Raw genomic sequence first — 20672 nt, forward strand, 5'->3', positions numbered from 1 at the left:
ACTTTTAATGTCAGGGGTGTCCCGATCCAGTTATTTTGCCCCCGATCTGATCCAAGTCTGTTAATGCTGAGTGTCGAATGATACCGATCTAATCCTTGCATTTGTAAAAAATAATAGATGCACAGTTCTGTGTTATTCTAATTAATATGTTCAGTAAAATTGTTTATAGTGGGTGAATATGCTGTGATTAGGATTTTTATAGCGTGTGTGTGTGTTTATTAGCATTAGCGTTAGCCTCCACTCGGTTCTGAATGGGTTCTTCAGTGCTGGTTTAAAAGCAGAGAAAGGCGTGCGGTTCTCCTGCTGGTAAAACGGAGTGTTTCAGTGATGGGTTTAGAAAGGTTCAGATATTATGGTCTGTTTTCATGTTCTGTAAAATCATCATGTTCCACTGTAAAATAGCTCCACACTGCAGAGCCTCAACTCCTTTATTTACCTTCTGAGAACGTCTGCACTGCTGCTGCCCGCTGGGAATAATGTCTGTTAGCGGCGCCTTGAAGACTCCAGATGGCGCTCTGGACACTGGTTAAAACGAAGACTCGTAACTGGATTGGGATTAAAATAGCCGAAGCCCGATCCATTCAAATGTGGCTGTATCTCTGTAGTCTCTGTTTAAGGGTATTAGTTCTAATGCTATGGAAATGTCAGTATAAGGAGAAATGGAACTGAACTAAGAAAAGTGTAGCTGGAGGCTACACACTTCCTTTTCCCACAAAAGCAGGCTTAAGCCCACTAAATAAGATGTGAAGACGACTGGCAGCTTCTTATAAGAATTGTCCGTTCCTTAAAAGGGATAAGTGGGTTTTTAGTGGGCTTTGCACTGAGTGAACAACAACTGTTTGTTTTGCTACAGTGGGCTCGTGCAGAGCAGCAACAGCTGTGCAGACTCTAAAATCTACAGATGGAGCTGTGAGGGAGGGAGGGAGGGAGTTATGGGTACCCTGAGTCAAGCAAAGCCACTGCAGGGTTCAACCTTGGCATGTCTGCTTCTTCATCTGTCCACTCTGCTGGCGCAGTCCAGCCAATGATTGTTTGACCATTAATTAACTACCTAGTCCCTAGAGATGATAGAGATGTATTGTTATGAAGAGATTTTAGTATCGGGCTGAAAATGCTGGATATGTGCCGAAATGGCATACATGCACAGTGTGTTTTGTAATGATGTTGTTAGCTGTGCATTTCTTTCTGTGGGGTAGTTGAGAGTTCCAGTAGTTGGAGCTTGATAACCTACTTTTAGAGTCTCATCTTAATTAAAGTGCTTTCTCTAAAAACAGCTCATTTTAAAGTTTGGCAGATTTGAATAAAAAATAGCGTATTGGCATCGGTAGGGCTGTGCAGGTAATCGAAACTGGCATTCAGGATCTCTTATCGGCATAATCTTGCCCAAATTTATCATTTTATTAAATTTCTTAAATAAACTTTTTTCCCCCCAATTCTGTGGGTGTTGTCGCATGACTCTGCTCCATCCAGTCTGCGACATGACTGCAACATGGGGGAGAACTCTGACCCATCACTAAGCTAACTGAGCAACTCAAGCAGCTTCTATAATCATTGATTAATCGCAGTGTTCAAGGTAAAATGTCCAATTAATCATGATACTGATTCGAGGTCACATCGCCCAGCACTAGGTATCAGTAGTGTCTGCCTTGGGTTCCTCCCAAACTTTCTTCCTCCAGCTCTGAGGGAGTTTTTCCTTGCCACTGTTGCCTTTGGCTGCTCACTGGGGTCTTAGGTTTTCATGTCTTTTTATGTTGTTGATTTACTTACTGATTTACTTACTGATTACTGATTCTGTAGAGCTGCTTTGTGACGATGCCAGTTGTAAAAAGCGCTGATCAGTATCATCACTATCAATATCAGTACCGTAAAAGAATCGTTCCTCCTCTGTTCTCTGTGCTTCCATCTTTTTCCATGGTATACTCTAATCAGACTCCCTATCAGTTCCACAGCGAAATGACCAGGGAGAAGCATGCAGAGAACCCCTAATTGCAGACACCATCATTAAACTCAAGACTGCTTTAATTGTCTAGAATAGCTAAAACCTTGTGCTTTTACTTCTGCCATTCTGGTCTATTGCTGCACGTCACTGTTAGAATTACAGTCGTGTGTAAAGCCAGTCCTTTGGGAGATATTTAGTGCAGGTTCAATAGTGCTTCCAGTGATTGCTCTGTTCTAATTGAAAAAAACACTTAATATCCAAAGCACATGTCATTTTAACTGTTTAACGCTGGGATGAGTTGGAAGCATGGCAGCATTCATCCACTTTGTGGATCAAATTTGTTCCCATGCATTTATTCATTTTTTTTTTTTTTTTTGTGAATCGAGAGTTTTCTTGTATTTTAGTTTATTGCAGACTTGAGCCAGACAATGAGAACATGATTACTTTGAGGTGTTCTGCTTTTTGTGGGAGGTTCTTTTGCATCTGATTGCCATAAATCAGCAATTAACCATGTATCTAAATTAGTGTGATTTTGTCAGTAAGACTAGTTAGGTAAGGGTATGAGGACTTTCATAGTTGTGGTAAAAGAGACCAGTATATGGACTTACTGGTCCTTATTAATATCAATAAAATGACCCTATTTTTGTATTTGTGTAGACATTGTGATCCCTGGTTCCTGTCACTTCCACTGTAAAAGAACAATTAGTGTCAGTAAACAATGCACTGACATACACCGACCAGCCTTAACATTAGTACCCCTTGTGCCACAGATGGTCACAGATCTGACCATTCCAGGCATGGACTCCACAAGACCTCTGTAGTGTCTGGCACCGAGACGTTTGCAGCAGATCCCTTATGTCCTGTAAGTTGTGAGGTGGGACCTTCGTAGATTGCATCAGTGAGCTTTGGGCACCCAACACCCTGTTGGCGGTTCATCGGTTGTCCTTTCTTGGACCATTTTTGTTAGGTATTGACCACTGCGTACCAGTAAAAAAACACACAAGACCTGCCTGATGTTTTGGAGATGCTCTGATTCTTATGCTAGACTATTGTTTCTGCTTTCAACACACCACCTTTAAGAACTGACTGTTGACAGTTGTTCACTCCTTGCCAGACACCACCTTCTCCTGTGTTAAACTAGGGCTGGGACTCCTTTCATTCTACATTCTACATCCTGTGTGATTTCCTGTTTTGCTTGAATTGCATTTAGACCGCAGAAATATGCTGTTTGGCTGAATGAAATCTGTGACTGTGATTAGAGATTAGACCAGTCCAACACCAGCAGAAAAGGCTGAGTCACATATATTGAAGGAAAATAAGTCTGAGACCTCGGTCACAGAACTGTAATCTCTAATGTCCCAGATGCTGTCAGATTGTATCCATACTGAGTTCTCACTAATATTGAGAAGCTTAGTGGAGTATGACGATCTGTGCACAGTTGGCCATACATCAGGTTTCCTTTGAGCTTAACTAGAACATTGACCTCCGTAATTACCACTGGTCTCTTGGGTGCAGTTGACAGCCCAGATCAATCACAGTGGCAGTGGGCCTGACAGGAGGGCTGACGTGTTCTTGGTAAGGGCAGGCACAGCATATGCTGGGACAGGTCAGGAATATGTAGCTGGGTAGCTTGTTGTTGTAACACACCAACACACCAGTTTAAGTTTGAACCTTCAAGTTCTTAAGTTGAATGATTGGTTCGAATGGAAGGATGCTGAATAGTACACACAGTACTCTGTATATAGTTATCAAATTTAATAAGCATTATGTTCTCAATAAGAGAGTTTTTACTGTAGAAGCTCCAGATCTCATTAGAACAGATGCAGGTAAGCATAAATCCAGTAAAAAGGAACAAAAGCTTCTCATGCTGAAGAAAGATCTCCGTCTGAAGAACAGAGCTCGGTTCCTCCAGGTTTCTCCAGCCAGCACAGCGTGGATGTGTTCAATTCCATCAGCAGCAGCAGCAGCAGCAGCTCACCTGATTTACCATTATTAAGCACTAATTTACTGAAGCATGTGCTGAATGATTCACTAAATGGACGAAAGTATTGGGACACCTGCTCATTAGTCATTCCTTTCAAAATCAAGGGTACTTGTTGGAGTAACGACTGGTGTCTTTACTGTCCAGGGAAGGATTTTTACTAGATTTTGAAACATTGCTTTTCTCACATGTTTTAGTAGATTTTGAAACGTGGGGATTTGATTGCATTCAGCGACAAGAGCATTAGTGAGGTCAGGGAGGATGTTGGATGATCACCACCCCGCCTCATCCCTAACTCATCCCAAAAGTATTAGTTGGATCATTCCAGAGAATACAGTTCCACTGCTCCATTGCTCAATGCTGGGGGGCTTTACAGCCCTCTAGTTGACGCCCCGGCATTAGGCATGGTGCCAATAGGTTGATGTCTATCTGCTTCAGAGAGTCCTGTTCTATTGGCAGCACTTCTTTACAGGGACTAAACAAGCTGCGAGTGGGCACTTGAGTGCAATAGGTACAATTTATAGTAAGTGTATTTCTTAAAAGGGGTGACCACAAACATTTGGACATATAGTGTACTATAGATTATACTAGACTCCCATGAAGAGAGCTTTAATGAAGACTTTCTGTATTAGTGTTATTTGCATTTATTCTAATATTAGTGTTTTATTGAGATTAATAAACACTCAGTGCACGGTCCTGCATGCATTGGTCAAAAAATGTACATTCTGAATGTGAAGTAGTCAAAGTTTGGTCAATGAGGCGATGAAACATGTTGTTCTGCAGTTCATACACTCGACATAAGCACACACACTTACACGTGAAAAGGTTTATATTATGGCGTAAGATGTTATGACTCCAGCAAGCCTGTAATTTCATTGCAAAGCCTAGCCCCACCCCAGAGCTGTGGTTCTTAAGTCTTGGGGATCTCTTCATGTCTTGTGTTTTCATACTAACAGTCGAATACATCGGATTCAGCTAATCCCAGCTAATTATGAACACCTTTATGGGCTGGGGAAGGCATGTTAGAGCAGGGGGAGCACAACTGTGCAGAACGTAGGGTCTCCAGGACTGGGATTTGGATGCCTTCCCTTAGGGACCCAAATCTGTTCTATTTCAGTTCTCTTCTGTTGTGTCGCATGAAGAGCTCAGTAGAAACTGGTGTATAGTAGGCCTGAAGCTAACAATTATTTTATAAATGATTTAATCTACTGCTTATTTTTTTGATAAATTGACTATTGAGACCAATAGGCCTTTGGCTCCTTCTTTTAATTTTATATTTATACCATTTATGATGTTTGTGAGTAGAACCTTGACCATGCAAACCATTTTTTCTCAGGTAGAAAACGTAGAAATGGTTCTGTATAGCACCAAAAAGGGTTCCACTATTGTTATGAGTCAGAGAACCTTAGTACGATATAGAACCCTACTATATAGAGTATTTCATATTTTCTATTCCAGCCAAGCAACTGAAGTCATGTTGTTCCCGTATTATAGAGATTTTAAGAACATAAGCTTAAGCTCTTCAGCTTTGCATGTTATTCGTAACACAGTAACACACAAATCGGTCGCATATGAATGATGTTCCTTCTACAAAACAACCCTTAAGCTAAGTAGACGTGTCTGGATCTTCTTGTGCTGATTGTCCTAAACATCAGACTGTTGTCATATAATAACCAACAGCTTGTCACCACATATAGTTATCTTCTTTGCAGGCACTCCTCTCATTCCTAAGACCTGTCGTAGTCTTGTTAGCACATGTCTGAGTCACGCTGTATTACCCTTTCATGAATGGAGAGAAATATTTCACAAGCTCTGATTCTTGCTGGCTTGCTCTCATGTTTGCCCACTGAATAGAAAACCCTTGTATCCTTTCTAGCAACACAGAGCCTCCTTTAGTGTGTCACAGGCATTGCCTTCTCCTGCTTTGTTTTGTTTGGATGGTCAGAAATCACCCAGAGGGAAAAGACACATTGCTGTGGTGGACTTTTTTTTTTGTATCTGGTCTTGATGTGCTTCATTCTCTCTGGGCCTTGAGCTATTTATTGATTGAGGCTTCAGTCCTTTGCAGGGTACAGAAAGCTATTACTGTTTGCTTATGTAAATACTAGGTTGTCAAGATTGTTTTATGCTTGGGGTCCCTCAGGGATCTGCTCTGTGCCCGCTGCTGTTCTTTCTGTTCAGCTCTCCCCTGTGAGATTTAGGCATGCTCATTACTGCTGTGACTTGTTCAGCAGTGTTTATCAGTGGCTTGTCGATGCCGGTGTTGAATGCTGTTGTGCATGTGTTCCCTGCCAGTGGTAGACTTGAAAGGACCTCTTCATTTGGATGTCTTGATTTAGGTCTTTAGTACTTCATTGTATCTGTATTCATTGGGATCTTGCTGACACATATGTGCAAATGATAATTGTGAACCTAATGCCCAGCATGGGCTAAGGGGGTTTACAGCCCATCCGTCCAGTACTTCAGGAGGAGTTTGGGATGAAGTGGGGTGGTGATCATCCAACATCCTGACCTCACTAATGCTCTTGACAAACTCTTTTCAGTACCCTTGATTTTGGAAGAACCAATACATGAGCAGATGTCCCAATACTTGTGACCATATAATGTAGATGTTAAATATAACATTAATAAATTTGCATTGGTCAAACAAAGATCTCTGTATTTGGATCTCTTCATTCTCATGAGTCAAGAAGTTCATTGTGTCTGCAGGTAGAGATGACGTCCCGGTGCTTCTGGTGGGGTCGTCTAGTTAGGGTATGTGTCCACAAATGAAGGTCAAATTTAAGGCCCTTTGATTTGATTATCTGACAAATGAATATTTTATCAGTGGTCAAATAACGTGAAGACGGCTTGACTATTTCATGACATTGTACACCCTTAAAAACTGTTTATTGTAAATGGTTTATACTATACAGGACCTTGTCTTTATTAGAGAACCTGTGTTTTTCATGCAGTTCTAAACCCTTAAAGCTGTTTCTTCAGGAGTACTTTTGTAAAGACAATGGTTTTATACAGTGTAAACCATGACAGTTGAAATGCTTAAATTGTCCTTTGGATGGCTAGGTTCCAACCCTAGACCTGGTAGGTTTTAAAATGTTCCATATAGCACAGAAAAGTGCTTCACTACTGTTAAGAGTCAAAGAACCCTTTTTTATTACTGTGCAGAACCCTTTTTGGTTAGAGTACATGCTTTGTTCAGTTTCCATTTTCCTTGTGCAACCTTGAACAAGGTGTTTCCGACCCTTTAAGGTCATTAATGGACGTCACTGCTCTGTCGTCAGCTTGAGAATGTGTTGAATGTTGACAGGAACAGGAACAGGAATTTGTCACCATTGAACTATGTGGCTACTTCAGAACTTCTTTTCACCTGAGGCTGGCTGGCTGTGCCGGGGCTCAGTGCGTTCTGATGAATGAAGGATAGTAAACAGGAAGCTGTGGCTTGTGTCCCAGTACTGCGACAGAGCTGACTTCCAGAGGAAAGTGGCTTTTGGAAATTTAGCACATTGTTCTCTGAGCTTCATTAGCCTTAGCCACAAATAGCCAACAATGGGACTGGCGTCTAACGAGCTGCTGAGGTATTTGTATACGGAACGTGGAAAGCTGGGCGGGAGGCTTGTAGACAATACCTTTATTTATTTCTTTAATTTGTCCTTTTTCATTATCTTCTGAATTGGAACCCTTGAAGCTCCAACTCTTTTGAACTGTCCTCCAGCAGACTTGTTTCCAAAAAAACTTGTTTAAGGTTCAACAAAAGAAATGGAAACAGAACAAGGCCTGGACCGTAAACAAAAGAATCATGCAGGGATGCCATCTGGGTGTTACTTCAGGCTACACAATACAGTAAATGCTAAAATACAACAGACTAGTTATATTGCTGCTTATAGTTATGGGTTATACACTATATGGACAAAAGTATTGGGACAAAAACAATCTTATTTACCATTTTGTGTTAGACACAGATGGAATTTGGCCTCCGCCTTTAATCCACCCGTACAGTGCTGCACATTAGTGAGCAAACACACACACACACACACACACACACACACACACACACACACACACACACACACATACAAACACACACACACAGTGATGGTGAGCACACATGCCCAGAGTGGTGGCCAGCCATCACTAAAGCTACAAGGGAGCAGAGAGTAGGAAGACAGTGGCAGCTTGCCTGGGTATTGAACCCACAACCTGATGGCTGAGCCATCTCTGACACCTGCTCATAATGGCTTTTTTTCTTCTGAAATCAGGGGTATTAAAGAGTTTATCCTGCTTTCATTGGAATGACTTTCTCTACTGTCCAGGAAAGGCCTTCTTCTAGATTGTGGAGGAGCAACTCCCAAAAGTATGTTTATCCAGTTCTATTGACAGTACTTCTCTACAGGGACCAGACACGTTGTCAGCAGTGAGTGCAACTGATGGGTAACGTAGCTGAATGCATGAATGCACGCGAGACTGAATCTTTTCAGTACCACCCAGTCCTACTGGATGCTGCAGTCCATGATTAGATAGGTGAGCCATTCATGTAGCATGCCTGAAGACTGGCATGACAAGTTTTGTCTGATTGTTGGATCATGTGAATGTCTTTATTCATCCACACAGAAACCCATTCAGAACATCAGAGGTTGGTCAGGTGCTTTGTTATTGTTACAGAGCTCATTTACATACAGCAATGTCTACAATGTTGGTATAGCAACACCTTTTTTTTTTTTCTTCTGGTCATTTTTTCAGATGATTCCTAACTCTGAAGTACCATGTGAGCCACAGTGGTTCCTCTCTGGAGCTTTTCAGTATCTTTGTTAAAAATAAAAGGTAAAGCAGAGGAGCCTGGTTTAACCTGTTACCTTGGTTGTTTTCCACAGATATTCATCTCTGTTCAGGACACAGGCCTACTGAGTGGTTTTGAATAATTTGTTCCCTTCAGCTACACATCTGAAACAGGTTTGGGGTTGCACCTGCTCACCTGTGTCACCACAGTTCAGCTTTTCTTATGCTTTTGGCTACAGTTTCATTGTGTACACAAGCTTCCCTCTAGAGATTTTTTGAGAAGTTCATGATTTTTGAGAAATATTGAGTGTACTTTATTTAGGCCTGATCATTTTAAACCTCTACAATGTGCAAAGCCATGCTGACAACAGATGGTTGGTTCCTGGGTGGTTACTTTGCCAGTTGTTATGATGTAAGGAGCAATGCATTAATGTGCAAATGCTCAAAACTGGAGTCTTTTTGTGCTGTACGCTCGACAAAGAGCAGATTCTCTGATCGTTTATATGTTCTGGGAGGAGAAAGGAACCCAAGACTACAGTGGAAAAAGTCTGAGGAAGGGCATCTGTAAAGAATCGGTTATCTGTTAAATGCAGCCTTTGCATCATTCACTCTGTATTTCCACAGGCCCAGGCACCGCGCGAGGGTCTGGTGGACAAGATTAGTGGAGCATGGATCTATTTTGGTGTTGTGGGTAGGGCTGTGATGATAACCATATGACCAGTAGCGCAATACAGTGGTTATGTGATGCCTACCGCAGTGTTGAGCTCATTACCTCTGTCAGTTATCCTTTTATTTATAAAAAGGATAGTTCCGGCTCCAAGATCTGAATGACAAAGCCACATGTAGGGTTGTGATGTGGTCAGTCAGTAGCAGCTACACGGAGCTGTCTGATACTCGTAGTCGAGCTAGCCAAGCAAAGATTAGCTTAGTGAGTGGGCTACATCCAACACCATGGGGGAAAAGCCCCAACATTTTTTTTAGCATTCTGTCTCATCTTACATGTTTAGAAGTGGGGGTGGTCAGCCAGACCTGACTTTGTTCTGGGGTTAAAGAAGTGTTATTGTGCTAACTATGCTAATGCTAACCAGCTGCTCTCTCACTTGATTCACAGCACTTTAACATTTGTAGTTTTCAGACTGACAGTTTAACCTCTAGGTACTGAATGATTGATTCAGTAGAACTGCCTGTGCTATCTTTGCAGCTTTCGCTACTTAATTTACTAAGATGGTGAACGAATGAGCAAACGGCTGAATGTATGAATGATCAAACGAACGAACGACTGTATGACTGAACGAACGAACGAACGACTGAATGAACAAACGGCTGAATAAATGTACATTCGATCGGGCCACCGTTTGAAAGAATGATTGAACGACTGAACGACCGTCTGAAAGAATGAACGAACAACTGAACGACCGTCTGAACGAATGGTCGAACGACTGAAAGACCGTCTGAATGAATGGTCAAACAACTGAACAAACGACTGAAGGAAAGATCGTACAACTGAATGAACGACTAAAAGAACGATCGGACAACTGAATGAACAAGCAAACGAATGACTGACTGACTGACTGACTGAATGAATGAATGAATGAATGAATGAATGAATGAATGAATGAACGAACTAATGACTGACTGACTGAATGAATGAACGAACAAATGACTGACTGACTGAATGAATGAACGAACTAATGACTGACTGACTGAATGAACGAACGAACTAATGACTGAATGAACGAATGAACAAACAGCATGGTAACACTTCTTCCTTTCTGATACAAATATTAACCAATGTTGATAGAATATAATTTTTTTTATATGAGTCATTTTTAACATCTACAAATAGACATACCCAAACTTCACAAACACTCTACTAACCCACAGGAAGAACACACAGCCAACAACCTCACATCATACATCCTCACATCAGAGTGTGGCTATTTCAGGACGGATTCGGAACAGGAGAAGATCAGATTCATTGTTTTGTTTAGTTTTTTCCCTTTCAAAATCTGATCTAGCATTTTCTGCTGATGTTGACCTGAACTCCTTGCCTGAGCATCTTTATTTTGTTATTGTAAAAATAACGTTTCGCTTTTGATTGGGTCATCTTTTAAACCAGCTTATGGTACAGGATAACCTGCACTGTAAGAAATCCTCAGCTGAATGCCGAGCTTTGGAAAACAACACTGCCTTTTTCACAGGAGGCCTCCTCTTCTGTTTGGCTCGAGGGATAAGCGTGCTCTGAGTAGATCAGATAACGGGAGGCCGTATAATAGGATTTCCCAAACGATCAGCTTTTATTCACTCTGCTGTGTGCCTGCTTGGCATGTGAGAACGCTTTGAGGCTCTGTTTGGCCAGCAGGCCGAAGCGCTCAAATCAGCTTTAGTTTTCCTCATTACCTGATCGGATTTGTGTGTGTAAATATGCTCTTGGCTTGCTTGTGTTCATTTCGGGACTGGTTTGTACATTGTTATGGACACTACTTAAAAGAAATACATTCAGCTACTTTAAGTTGCACCCATTGCTGACACAGATGTGCAAATGCACACACACAGCATGTCTAGACCCAGTAAGGGAAGCATTGCCCATAGATGTTGATATGGTTGACATGGCTGGAGGGGCAGAGGAACTGTGTTCTCTGGAATGATGATGCTCCATCCAATGCAATCAAATCCTCACAGCAATGCTCTGAAATCGAGCAGTAAGCCGTTACTTCCATAAAAGGAGGATACACTCAGTTTTTAATACCCTTGATTTCAGAAGAAACAATGAATGAACAGGTGTCCCAATACTTTTGTCCAAATTAATTTGTTAATTGTATTCTCTCATCTTGACTTATATTTTTAAATGTTTTTAATGTTGTCTTTACTGTATTGTATTTTGGCTACATTGAAAATGGTCACCTTCAATGTACTAAAGGTTGGTTGGTTGATTCTCTGGATTGATGAAGCTCAGTCCAGCTCAGTCCAGTATCTCTTGGATGCGCTGGAAGGGAGTTTGTGATCGGTTTGTGCTGATTGTAATGTTGACGATCAAATCATATTAGATTGCTCATCTCAAAGCAAGCAGTTCCTCTTGTTTGTTTGGGGTGCTCCTCATTCAGTACCCAGTGAGGACTGCTGCTGCTGCTCTTGCTTGTTTGTACTGCCCCAGGCCAGCAAAGCCGTTTAGTATCTTTCCTGCCAAATAATCGTCCTAAACGCTGTATAGCATCATTGCAGCCTTCATTTATTTTTTCAAGTGGCTGCCAGCTTTCCATTAAGCAAACTCTTAAATGAAATCCACGTCTTTTCTTAGGCAGCAGCGCCAGATTCCTTCTGCTTATGTATTAAGTGAAGTGTGTCCTTGTTCAGGTCTCCTACTGCTTTCTTTTGTTGCGTATTAAATCTCTACTTTATGCTGACTAACACGAGGCTGGGTAGAAAATGGCAAAGTCCGCCAAGAGTGGATGACTCATGTTGGATGACTCTGCTGCCTTTAAAATGAAAATCACTGCTTTGAAAGCAGGGGAATAAAGCACTCCACAACAAGCACTCAAGTTTAAAGCATACAGGGCCCTTGTGCTAATATGCTAATGTAAGCTAAGTATTCTCATGCTCGGTGCAGAGTTCGAGGCTCAGTGTTGTTATTGGTCACAGCTGTTCAACCAAAACTAACAGTTCGATATATATATATATATATATATATAGCATTTTTTTAACAAAATATTGGTATGCGTTGATCAGACAGAACATTAAAACCATGATAACATGATGACCTGGTTACAGTGGTACCGGTCAGGTGAACTGTTACTTCAAGTGAACAGTCAGTTCTTGGAGGTGTAGTGCTGAAGGCAGAAAACATGGACAGGAGATCCTTTGACGAGAACAAAACTCGGATGGCTAGACGTCTGGGTCAGAAATGATCTCGTTCCCAGTATGCAGTGGTCAGAACCTACCAAAAGTGGTTGAAGTTGGGGCAACTGATGAACCAGAGACAAGTTCATGCGCCCCCATATCTCGCTGATGGGATCCATAAAAGACCGATCTCACAACTAACAGGACTAAAAGACGTCTGGACGCCGGATACCACAGAACACCTTCAGAGGTCTAATAGAGCACAAGAGGGGGGCCTACACAATATTAGGTTGTAATGTTATGGCTGATTGGTGTATGGTGTCTTCACTATGTTATATTATCCTTTGTATTTAGTAGTTACTATGAAACAAAAGTGCCTTAACCCAGTTCTGGTGTCTGTGCATTCCTGATGTTGATGACTAGTAAAGAAAAAAAGGCTCCTATGAAGCTGTCAGACACTTGAACGGCGTTGTTAATTTATAGTTGGTCATAGGCTGGGGGGGTGGGGGTGGGGGGTTGATGCCACAGTTGCTGTTGTCTCTTACAAAGTGTTAAACTCCTCTAAGAACAGCCATGCTAATGCCAATGAATGCCCATCTCCAGCATAATCATGTCGTGCACCACATTCCTCCAGCCTTCCAGCTCTCGTCTCTTTAGTAGATTATATAGGCTAACATATAGTTGTAACATCAATAACATATAGTCATCATTTTTATTTGTTCAAGTTTTGTGAGTGATGCGATTAGAATCATGGTCTGAGTGTATCGTTTTACCCAGATCTTATTGGATAATGACAGTGTTCTGAGCTCCCATTTTAGAAATGGTAGAATTGTGTATATGTGCTGCATTTGGATTATTGCTGGAATCTGAGTGCTTGTCTATGTATGAGTTTCGTCCTGCACGTGTGGATCATTTCCCTTGGGGTGCTTGTCCTTCTTCTGTATTTCGCAAAGGCATAGAATGTGTTATAAAGAAATACAATGTAAAGCAGATAATCCATATATCTAGCCCACTTTAACGCCCACTCCATCAAGAGCAAATCAGGACTGGTTTCCCACTCTTGTTGTGGGTGATGTAACAGTGGCTCGAGCTGAAGTACAGCACATGGAGCAGAGAAGATCATACTGAGCTGGATGTTTCAGTGGCTCCAAAAAAAGCTTTCTCCAAATTCAACACAAAATGGCACTTTTAATGACGACTATAGTCTCTGAATTCTCAGAGTTCTTCATGACGAGCGTCTTTAGTACTTGGTAGAGCATTCTTTTCTTGTCTTGACCTGCTGCATAGCCAGCCACCAGCTTCTGGCAGCCGTTTTAAGGAATTCCTCGTGGGCAGTGGCCTTATATTCTTGGGTTTGCTGCTGCAACCGCCTTCTTCCAATCCCACCAGAGATTATCTATGGGGTTCAAGTCAGCAGACGTCTTCTGAAACCAAGCCTTAGTGGACTTTCAGGTGTGTTTGGAATAATTGTCCTGTTGGAAGATCCAGTGACGCCCAGGCTGCGGCTTCCTCACAGAAGGCATGATGTTTTATCCTGGGATTTCCTGGTATTTGATTGAATCCATCTTGCCCTGCGCTGTGCCAGAGGAGTAGTAGTGGGAGTAGTCTAAGTCTTAAATACAGGATAATGTTTCTAATGCAAATATCCATTCATTCTAGCCTGTATCTCTGTAGCAGCTCGTGACGTACAGCTACTAATGATAATTAGAGGCGGGTGATATGATATATTTTCACATGATGTTATTGTTATTAGGATGAACTATGTCGCAGGATGTTCCTAAATACGATATCACAGATATCATCAGTATTTCTCTATCCAAACTACATTAAATACACTTTACTCTAGTCCTCTTTACCAGATACTGTACACAGCATTATAGCATACACTGTAATCTGATCCTGATCTGAGTCCTGGGTCTGGGATCAAAACATTTGTTGGCATCTTGTTGCTGTAGAATATCTAATAAAGGTTTGTATTTCAGGTTTTCTCGAATCTTAAATAGCCAGTTAATCCATGTGTCTGGGGTGTTTAGGTCCCTCTAGTGGGTGGTGGAAGAACTGGAGTAGTTTAATCTTGTGGCTGTTTAGGACTGCACACGACACACATTTACTGTGGTAGTATGAACGCTGCGTTGGGGTTACTTCCTCTGGTTTAATCATCCTACTCTATTCTCACCATTGTCTACAGGTGACCGAGATCCGAGATCCAATCCGAGATCAGCAGATGTGCGGCTACATGGAGACCCGACTTCTTCACCCAGGTACCATCTGAGGATCGGGAGAGAGTGAGGTAAGATCCTGTGTTGGCCACAGTATCTAGCAGTCTGGAATCAAGTGAAGCTGGTTACAGTGGACGTAGGCATTGGACAGTGTCTTTATGTCTGGCCAAAAAAATAGCAATATAAAAATGAACCCCCAAACCAAGGGGTGGGGAACCGAGTGTGCAAGCACAGTCTGCTGTAACACACCTACTAAACCTGGCACCTAATAATTGAGTGGAATTAGGTGTGGTTGAGCAGGCAAAGCATGCAACGGAGTTCCCCACCCCTGCTCTGACCAATGACTGGGTTTGAAGCTGAGAATAGCAATAATGGGGAATGATCTGGGCATTAAGGGATGGGAGGGGATCGGCTCATCCAACATTTCTTCATTTCTTCTTCAAATCAAGCGGGTCAATAATGAGGCTATCCCTGCCTTGTGTTGCTGTAACAGCTTCTACATTTCTGAGAAGGCTTTCCACCAGTTGGTGCAGCATTTACTGTGAGGATTTGATTGCATTCAGCCATAAGAACATTACTAAGGGCAGATATTGATGTTGAATGATTTAGTTCTGGATCCAAACACCCACTCCAACCTATCCCAAAGGTATTGTATGGATCTCAATTACTCCAGAGGACGCAGTTCCACTGCCCCGCAGCTTAAAGCAGCCCCTCTAGGTGATGTTTGGCATTTGGTCCAGAATCTTCTAGAACTAAGGCTTAGTAGATATAATTGTCCTGTTGGAAGGTCCAATGACGCCCAAGCTTCAACTTTCTCACAGAAGATCTTTTTTTTTCTCCTTGGATTTTCTGATACTTGATTGAATCCACTTTACACTGCACTGTGCAAGAGGAAGCAAGGCAGCCCCAGAGTATCACTGAGTGACCGCCAATGTTCACCCTAGGCATGGTGCTTCTTTTCAAAGTATGCTGAAACTTTAGGTGACTTTAGGCTTATGAGCTGCCACATGGTTTTAGCTGCCCCAGGGTTCTCCAATGTAATAGCAATGATGAACATAACTTGTTTTGCAGTTTTTATATTTTCATTGAGAGAATTTCCAGAGTAATGTGTACTTGTAAGCTCTGAATTAACGTAAACACATTAAAAAGCATTAATGGTCACCACAGTAAAGATATGTTAGGCTCAGATTGCCTGAAGTTTAATATATATACACCATAAATGAGCACACATTTTTACTTGTTAGCGAAATTGCTCACCATGCCGGATTAACTGCTGCTCTAGTCAGAGTCACTGTTTGTTTTATGGTCTGCAAATGAATGAGCATGCAGCTGATTTAGTGAAAGATGTGTGTGTGTGAGTGTATGTGTGGTCAGGACTGTAAGATGTCCAGTAGAGAGGAGATTGATCGCTGCATTGATCAGGTGTTTGCATATGGTGGATCAGTGAATGCCAGAAGAGATTTTTTTTTTCTGTGTTCACAACACAAACACACACACACACACACACACAACTATACAACAAATATGTAGAGGTTTTGGTTTCAGGTTGCAAACAATGGCAGCAAGGATGGCAATAGATTCCAGTCTTGTTCGGGAGGTTGCACTTTATAATGTGGCTAAGCAGTACCTTAAAAACGGGTACTTATAGGATGCAGTTTATCCAGAGACTGCAGTGTCAAGTCAATTATGTAAGAATCCCCACTGCAATAGTAGCTGTCAGTGGTTTACCTTGTTAAAACTAGCCTAATTTAACGTTGAACATTGGTTAACATGAAGACTAAATAGACCATGCATAATGTGAATGGAAAGAAGGTGTGTTCACATTTAACCCACCCTAAATAACTAAGGAAGTGCAGAAGCCACCCATGACCCCAAAGTATTACACAGCCAAGGATGGAATAATCAAACAGCAGTGATACACAGTTGCTACTAGAGTAGAAAAGTGCATTTGCTGAGGGGCTGGTTGTACTAAGGCTGGTTGTGCACCTTAAGTGGTTCTCACTTCCAGGCATTTGCCATCTTGGGTGGTTGAATAGTTCGTTAGCTGTTATGGTACCCTCTGTGGTTGCTATGGTGTTGCTAGATGGGTGCTATAGTGTTGTAAGGTCATTTTCTACAGTATTCCAGGTGGTTGCTATGATGTTGCTAGGTGGGTACTAGATGGATGCTGTAATTCAATTCAACTTCATTGTCATTATGCTAATACACATGCTTGTACAGTGCAACAAAACCCTGTTAGGCTAATGTAGCAAAGTGGTTGCTATGGCATTTGGCACAGGCGGTTGCTAACAGATAGCATAAAAATTATGTACCCTCGAAAAAGGTCTGTGCACATCTCTCGTTATTAGAATCAGACTCTTTGGTATCCTCGCTTTAGGGAAGAGAGCCCATTTGCATCTCGGATCACAGGTCGCTGCCATGCAGTAAGCCATAAACTTTCCTAAACAAATATTTCCATTCAGATCAGCACATTATCCATCATAAAACATGCTGCGGAGCAAACCGAATATGGAAATATTATTAAAATATCACAGTAGTTCACTGAGCTGTGCACTGCTGTGGAGCTTGAGCACATGGGTGTTCTCTCAGAGTTGCACTGTGACTCTCACTGGAGTCAGGGATGTAAATAATGATAATGCGTCATAGCAGGCCATGCAGATCACAATTACAGCAGCCATCCTGTCTAGATATTCAGACTGTTCAGTTATTTCCATTCCATGCTGTGCTTTCGTGAGATTGATTTCCTGTGAATCATGTTCTGATTTGAGGGAGGATATGTCATCGACATCAGAAACATCCAAATCAGAAATCCCTCCTTTTTTTGCCGTTTTTGACATAATATAGAAAAACAGCCAGGTTTGAATGAATTGACCAATAAAAATGCTCCGGAAGCTCCGGGCCATTGATGACAGAGTTGTAGGCTCGATACCCTGGCTTGGCAACTGCCACTGTTGGGCCCTTGTGCAAGGCCCTTTACCCTCTCTGCTCCCCGGGTGCCGCAGCAATGGCTGCCCATTGCTCCGGACACGTGTGCTCACTGTCCACTGTGTGTGTTTCACTGGTGTGTATGTGTGTGTTGACTGCATGGATAAAAGCGGACGCCAAACTCCATCTGTGGCCAACACTAATGGCGAATATGGCTGTCTTTGTCTCTGTCTTTGTCTCTGTCTTTGTCTCTGTCTCTATCTTTGTCTTTGTCTTTAGAATCGGTGAGTAATTCCTAAAAAGATCTCCAGCAGGCTCTAGCATTGGTCTGATGCTTAGATTGAACCGATTTATTCTCATTTCCCTGCTGTGCTAAAACATTTGCCTTATGTTTATTTTACTGAATGTGTAGCCCTCTGTATATACACTGTGTCCAAATGTTTTTGGACACCCCTTCTAATGAATGAATTCAACTACTATAAGTTATATCCATTGCTGATACAGATGTGCAAATGTGCGCACACGAACACACACACACACACACACACATAGCTTGTCTACTTTTTAATTGCCAAAAGAATAAGAACAGATTAACATGAACCTACATGAATGGTGCTCCATCCAGTATCTTAGGAATGAGGTGGGGATGAGGTGTGGGGTGGTGATCATCCAACCTCCTGACTTCACTAGCACACTTGTCACTAATACAATCCATGTAGTGAATGCTATATCTAGTCAGAGTTGTTGTTTTTCTTCAAGTCTCAGTTGCACCCATAGCAGCTGCATGCAGAGCTAAAGGTGTGTATCTGTGTGGCCAAAAAGAGTCTGTATTTCCTTTAAGACTTGCAGCAGTTGCCATGACAATTTCTAAAAAGCCTGCACACAGCGTTTGAGCAGATTCACTGAAAAAGCTTCATAAGGGAGGAGGCTGATGGCCTTGTGTGCACAGTGCTGTTGAAGAATGAGTAGATTGCACTGATTGCAGTTCTTGGCTATTTTTTTATTTCAGTATTTTATTTACTTTTATTTATTTTTCTTACATTTGACTGGCTGATTTTCTTTCTTTCTTAGTATTATAATTGACAGCATACAGTCACATTTTTGTTTAACTTTTCATTAATACTCTTAAATATATACCTCCCCATACATCTCCAACCTGGGAATGGCAAAAATGAACTTACATTTGAATGGAAGTCAATGCAGAATAAGTGTTCATCGATTCATTAGAACATTTTTTTTAGCTATTGTAGATTAAGCACAGACATTTGAAGCTTGAAAGACTTTCTATATAGTTTATCTAAAGCATGTAACAAACATTAATGCAGAAGCATAAATGTGGTGTTAAATGGACTCGTGTTGTAAGTGGCTGTGGCTGAGGCTGCTGCCCTTTCCTAAATACACCAATAGTTCAACCAAACTCCATCCAGTTTAAACATGTTCAACTCCAGCTGTAATCATTTTTAACAAGGCAACCGATAATTCCAGAGTTAAACTGGGCAGATTTACTCATGTTTGTGATTAAAAATGCTAAAATTGCTAATATTTGCTAATTGTTGTACAGAGTGGAGGAGTTAAACCTGTAAGTAATGAGGTGGTTCCTCCATGCATTAAATTAAAGACCCTTGGGTGCCAAAGACCTTGTCACAGGTTCACCAGTTGAAATTGACCACTTTGGGTAGGTACTGACCACTGTTGATCTTGGTCGAAGCTCACCGCACAAAAGTTAAAAAAAAAAAATAATATTTGAATGACCCTGCACGTCTGCCGGCGTGCACTGTTTACCGCTGCACAGAGCTCAGCCGAGAGATCAATAAACAGTAAAATCCAGCAGGACAGCAGGATCTGCTTTGTACCACAGAACATAGACCTCCATTGGGGTGCGGTATGTTCACTTTTCTAAACTGTATGTGACATACATTTGTAGAAATTGATGATTTCCTCTAATACGCAGATCTCGACATGACTGTATTTGCTGGCTTCACTAAAATGAGTAAAATAGGCCAGATCCAATCTGGAGGTGCAGATCCGGCTTATTCCGGCACAAAGCAAGCCCTGGTTAACATAAGAAAGTAGCTTTCCTCACATCTGCAAAACTGAGAACACTGTTTGGAATGGACGAGACAAGACCCAGGAATCCAGGCAGCTGAGATGATGAGCACAGCTCTGAAAGTCACCTGAAGAACGCTGCTTTCACTAAATCACTGTGCAGTCAGGCAGATGGACGGCAGTCATGTGTTTTATAGTCCTGATGTTGTGTTGAGGTGGAGCGGCCAGACTGTGGATGAATAATTGAAGCGGTTTATGATTAATGGTTTAATCTCTGTGTGAGTGTTCTGTAGTATGCTGCTGCTCCTCCCATGCTCCGTGTGTTTGTGCATGTGTGAGTGTGTGGGTGTGTTTGAGGGTGTGGGTGTTTGTGTATAGATAGATAGATAGATAGATAGGTAGTTAGACTGATGTGCAATGGAAAATTTGAGTGTAGCTGAAGAACCTGGGACCTTTCTCTTTCTCTCCTTCATGGGATACACACACACACACACACACACACACACACACACACACACACACACACACACTCTCAGATGGGATCAAGCACTATTACATGTTCAGATGTTTGCTCTTCTCTTTACGTGGCACTTCATATAAGAGTTTAAGGGGCTATACACACAGTGTTATTAGAAGTCAGACGGAACCCAGAGCAGCACTGCTGTTCAAAGCAGAGCAGAGGTTAAAGACCAGCAGAGTTTATGAGCTGCTCCTGGAGGAGAGGTCAGAGCAGGTAACGTCAGCCCCACCGCTGTTTATTCCCACAATAAAACAGTCGTCAGTCATGCGCAGGGCTGTGACACACACATGCATACTAGGGCTGCAATAGATGACTATTTTGATAATAATCTGATGATTCATTAAACAAATAATCGATTATGAATCGCTAAATTGCCAAATTACTCTTAAAGCGATCAGTTTTTCCATGTAGGTTGTTTTATGCATTTGCTAA

The 20672-nt window shown here is 41.8% G+C and overlaps 1 protein-coding gene across 2 annotated transcripts in view; it reads left to right on the forward strand.

The window, feature by feature from the left end:
• Nucleotides 1-20672, forward strand: part of LOC140560889 (hyccin 2-like) — an 81359-nt gene that overhangs the window by 24171 nt on the left and 36516 nt on the right. For both annotated transcript variants that reach the window (XM_072685536.1, XM_072685537.1), the window contains exon 2: nt 14719-14820. The gene's annotated coding sequence lies outside the window, so the exon portion shown is untranslated. The remainder of the gene's footprint in view (nt 1-14718; nt 14821-20672) is intronic.

The sequence above is a fragment of the Salminus brasiliensis genome, chromosome 8 (assembly GCF_030463535.1).
Source record: "Salminus brasiliensis chromosome 8, fSalBra1.hap2, whole genome shotgun sequence".
NCBI lineage: Eukaryota > Metazoa > Chordata > Actinopteri > Characiformes > Bryconidae > Salminus > Salminus brasiliensis.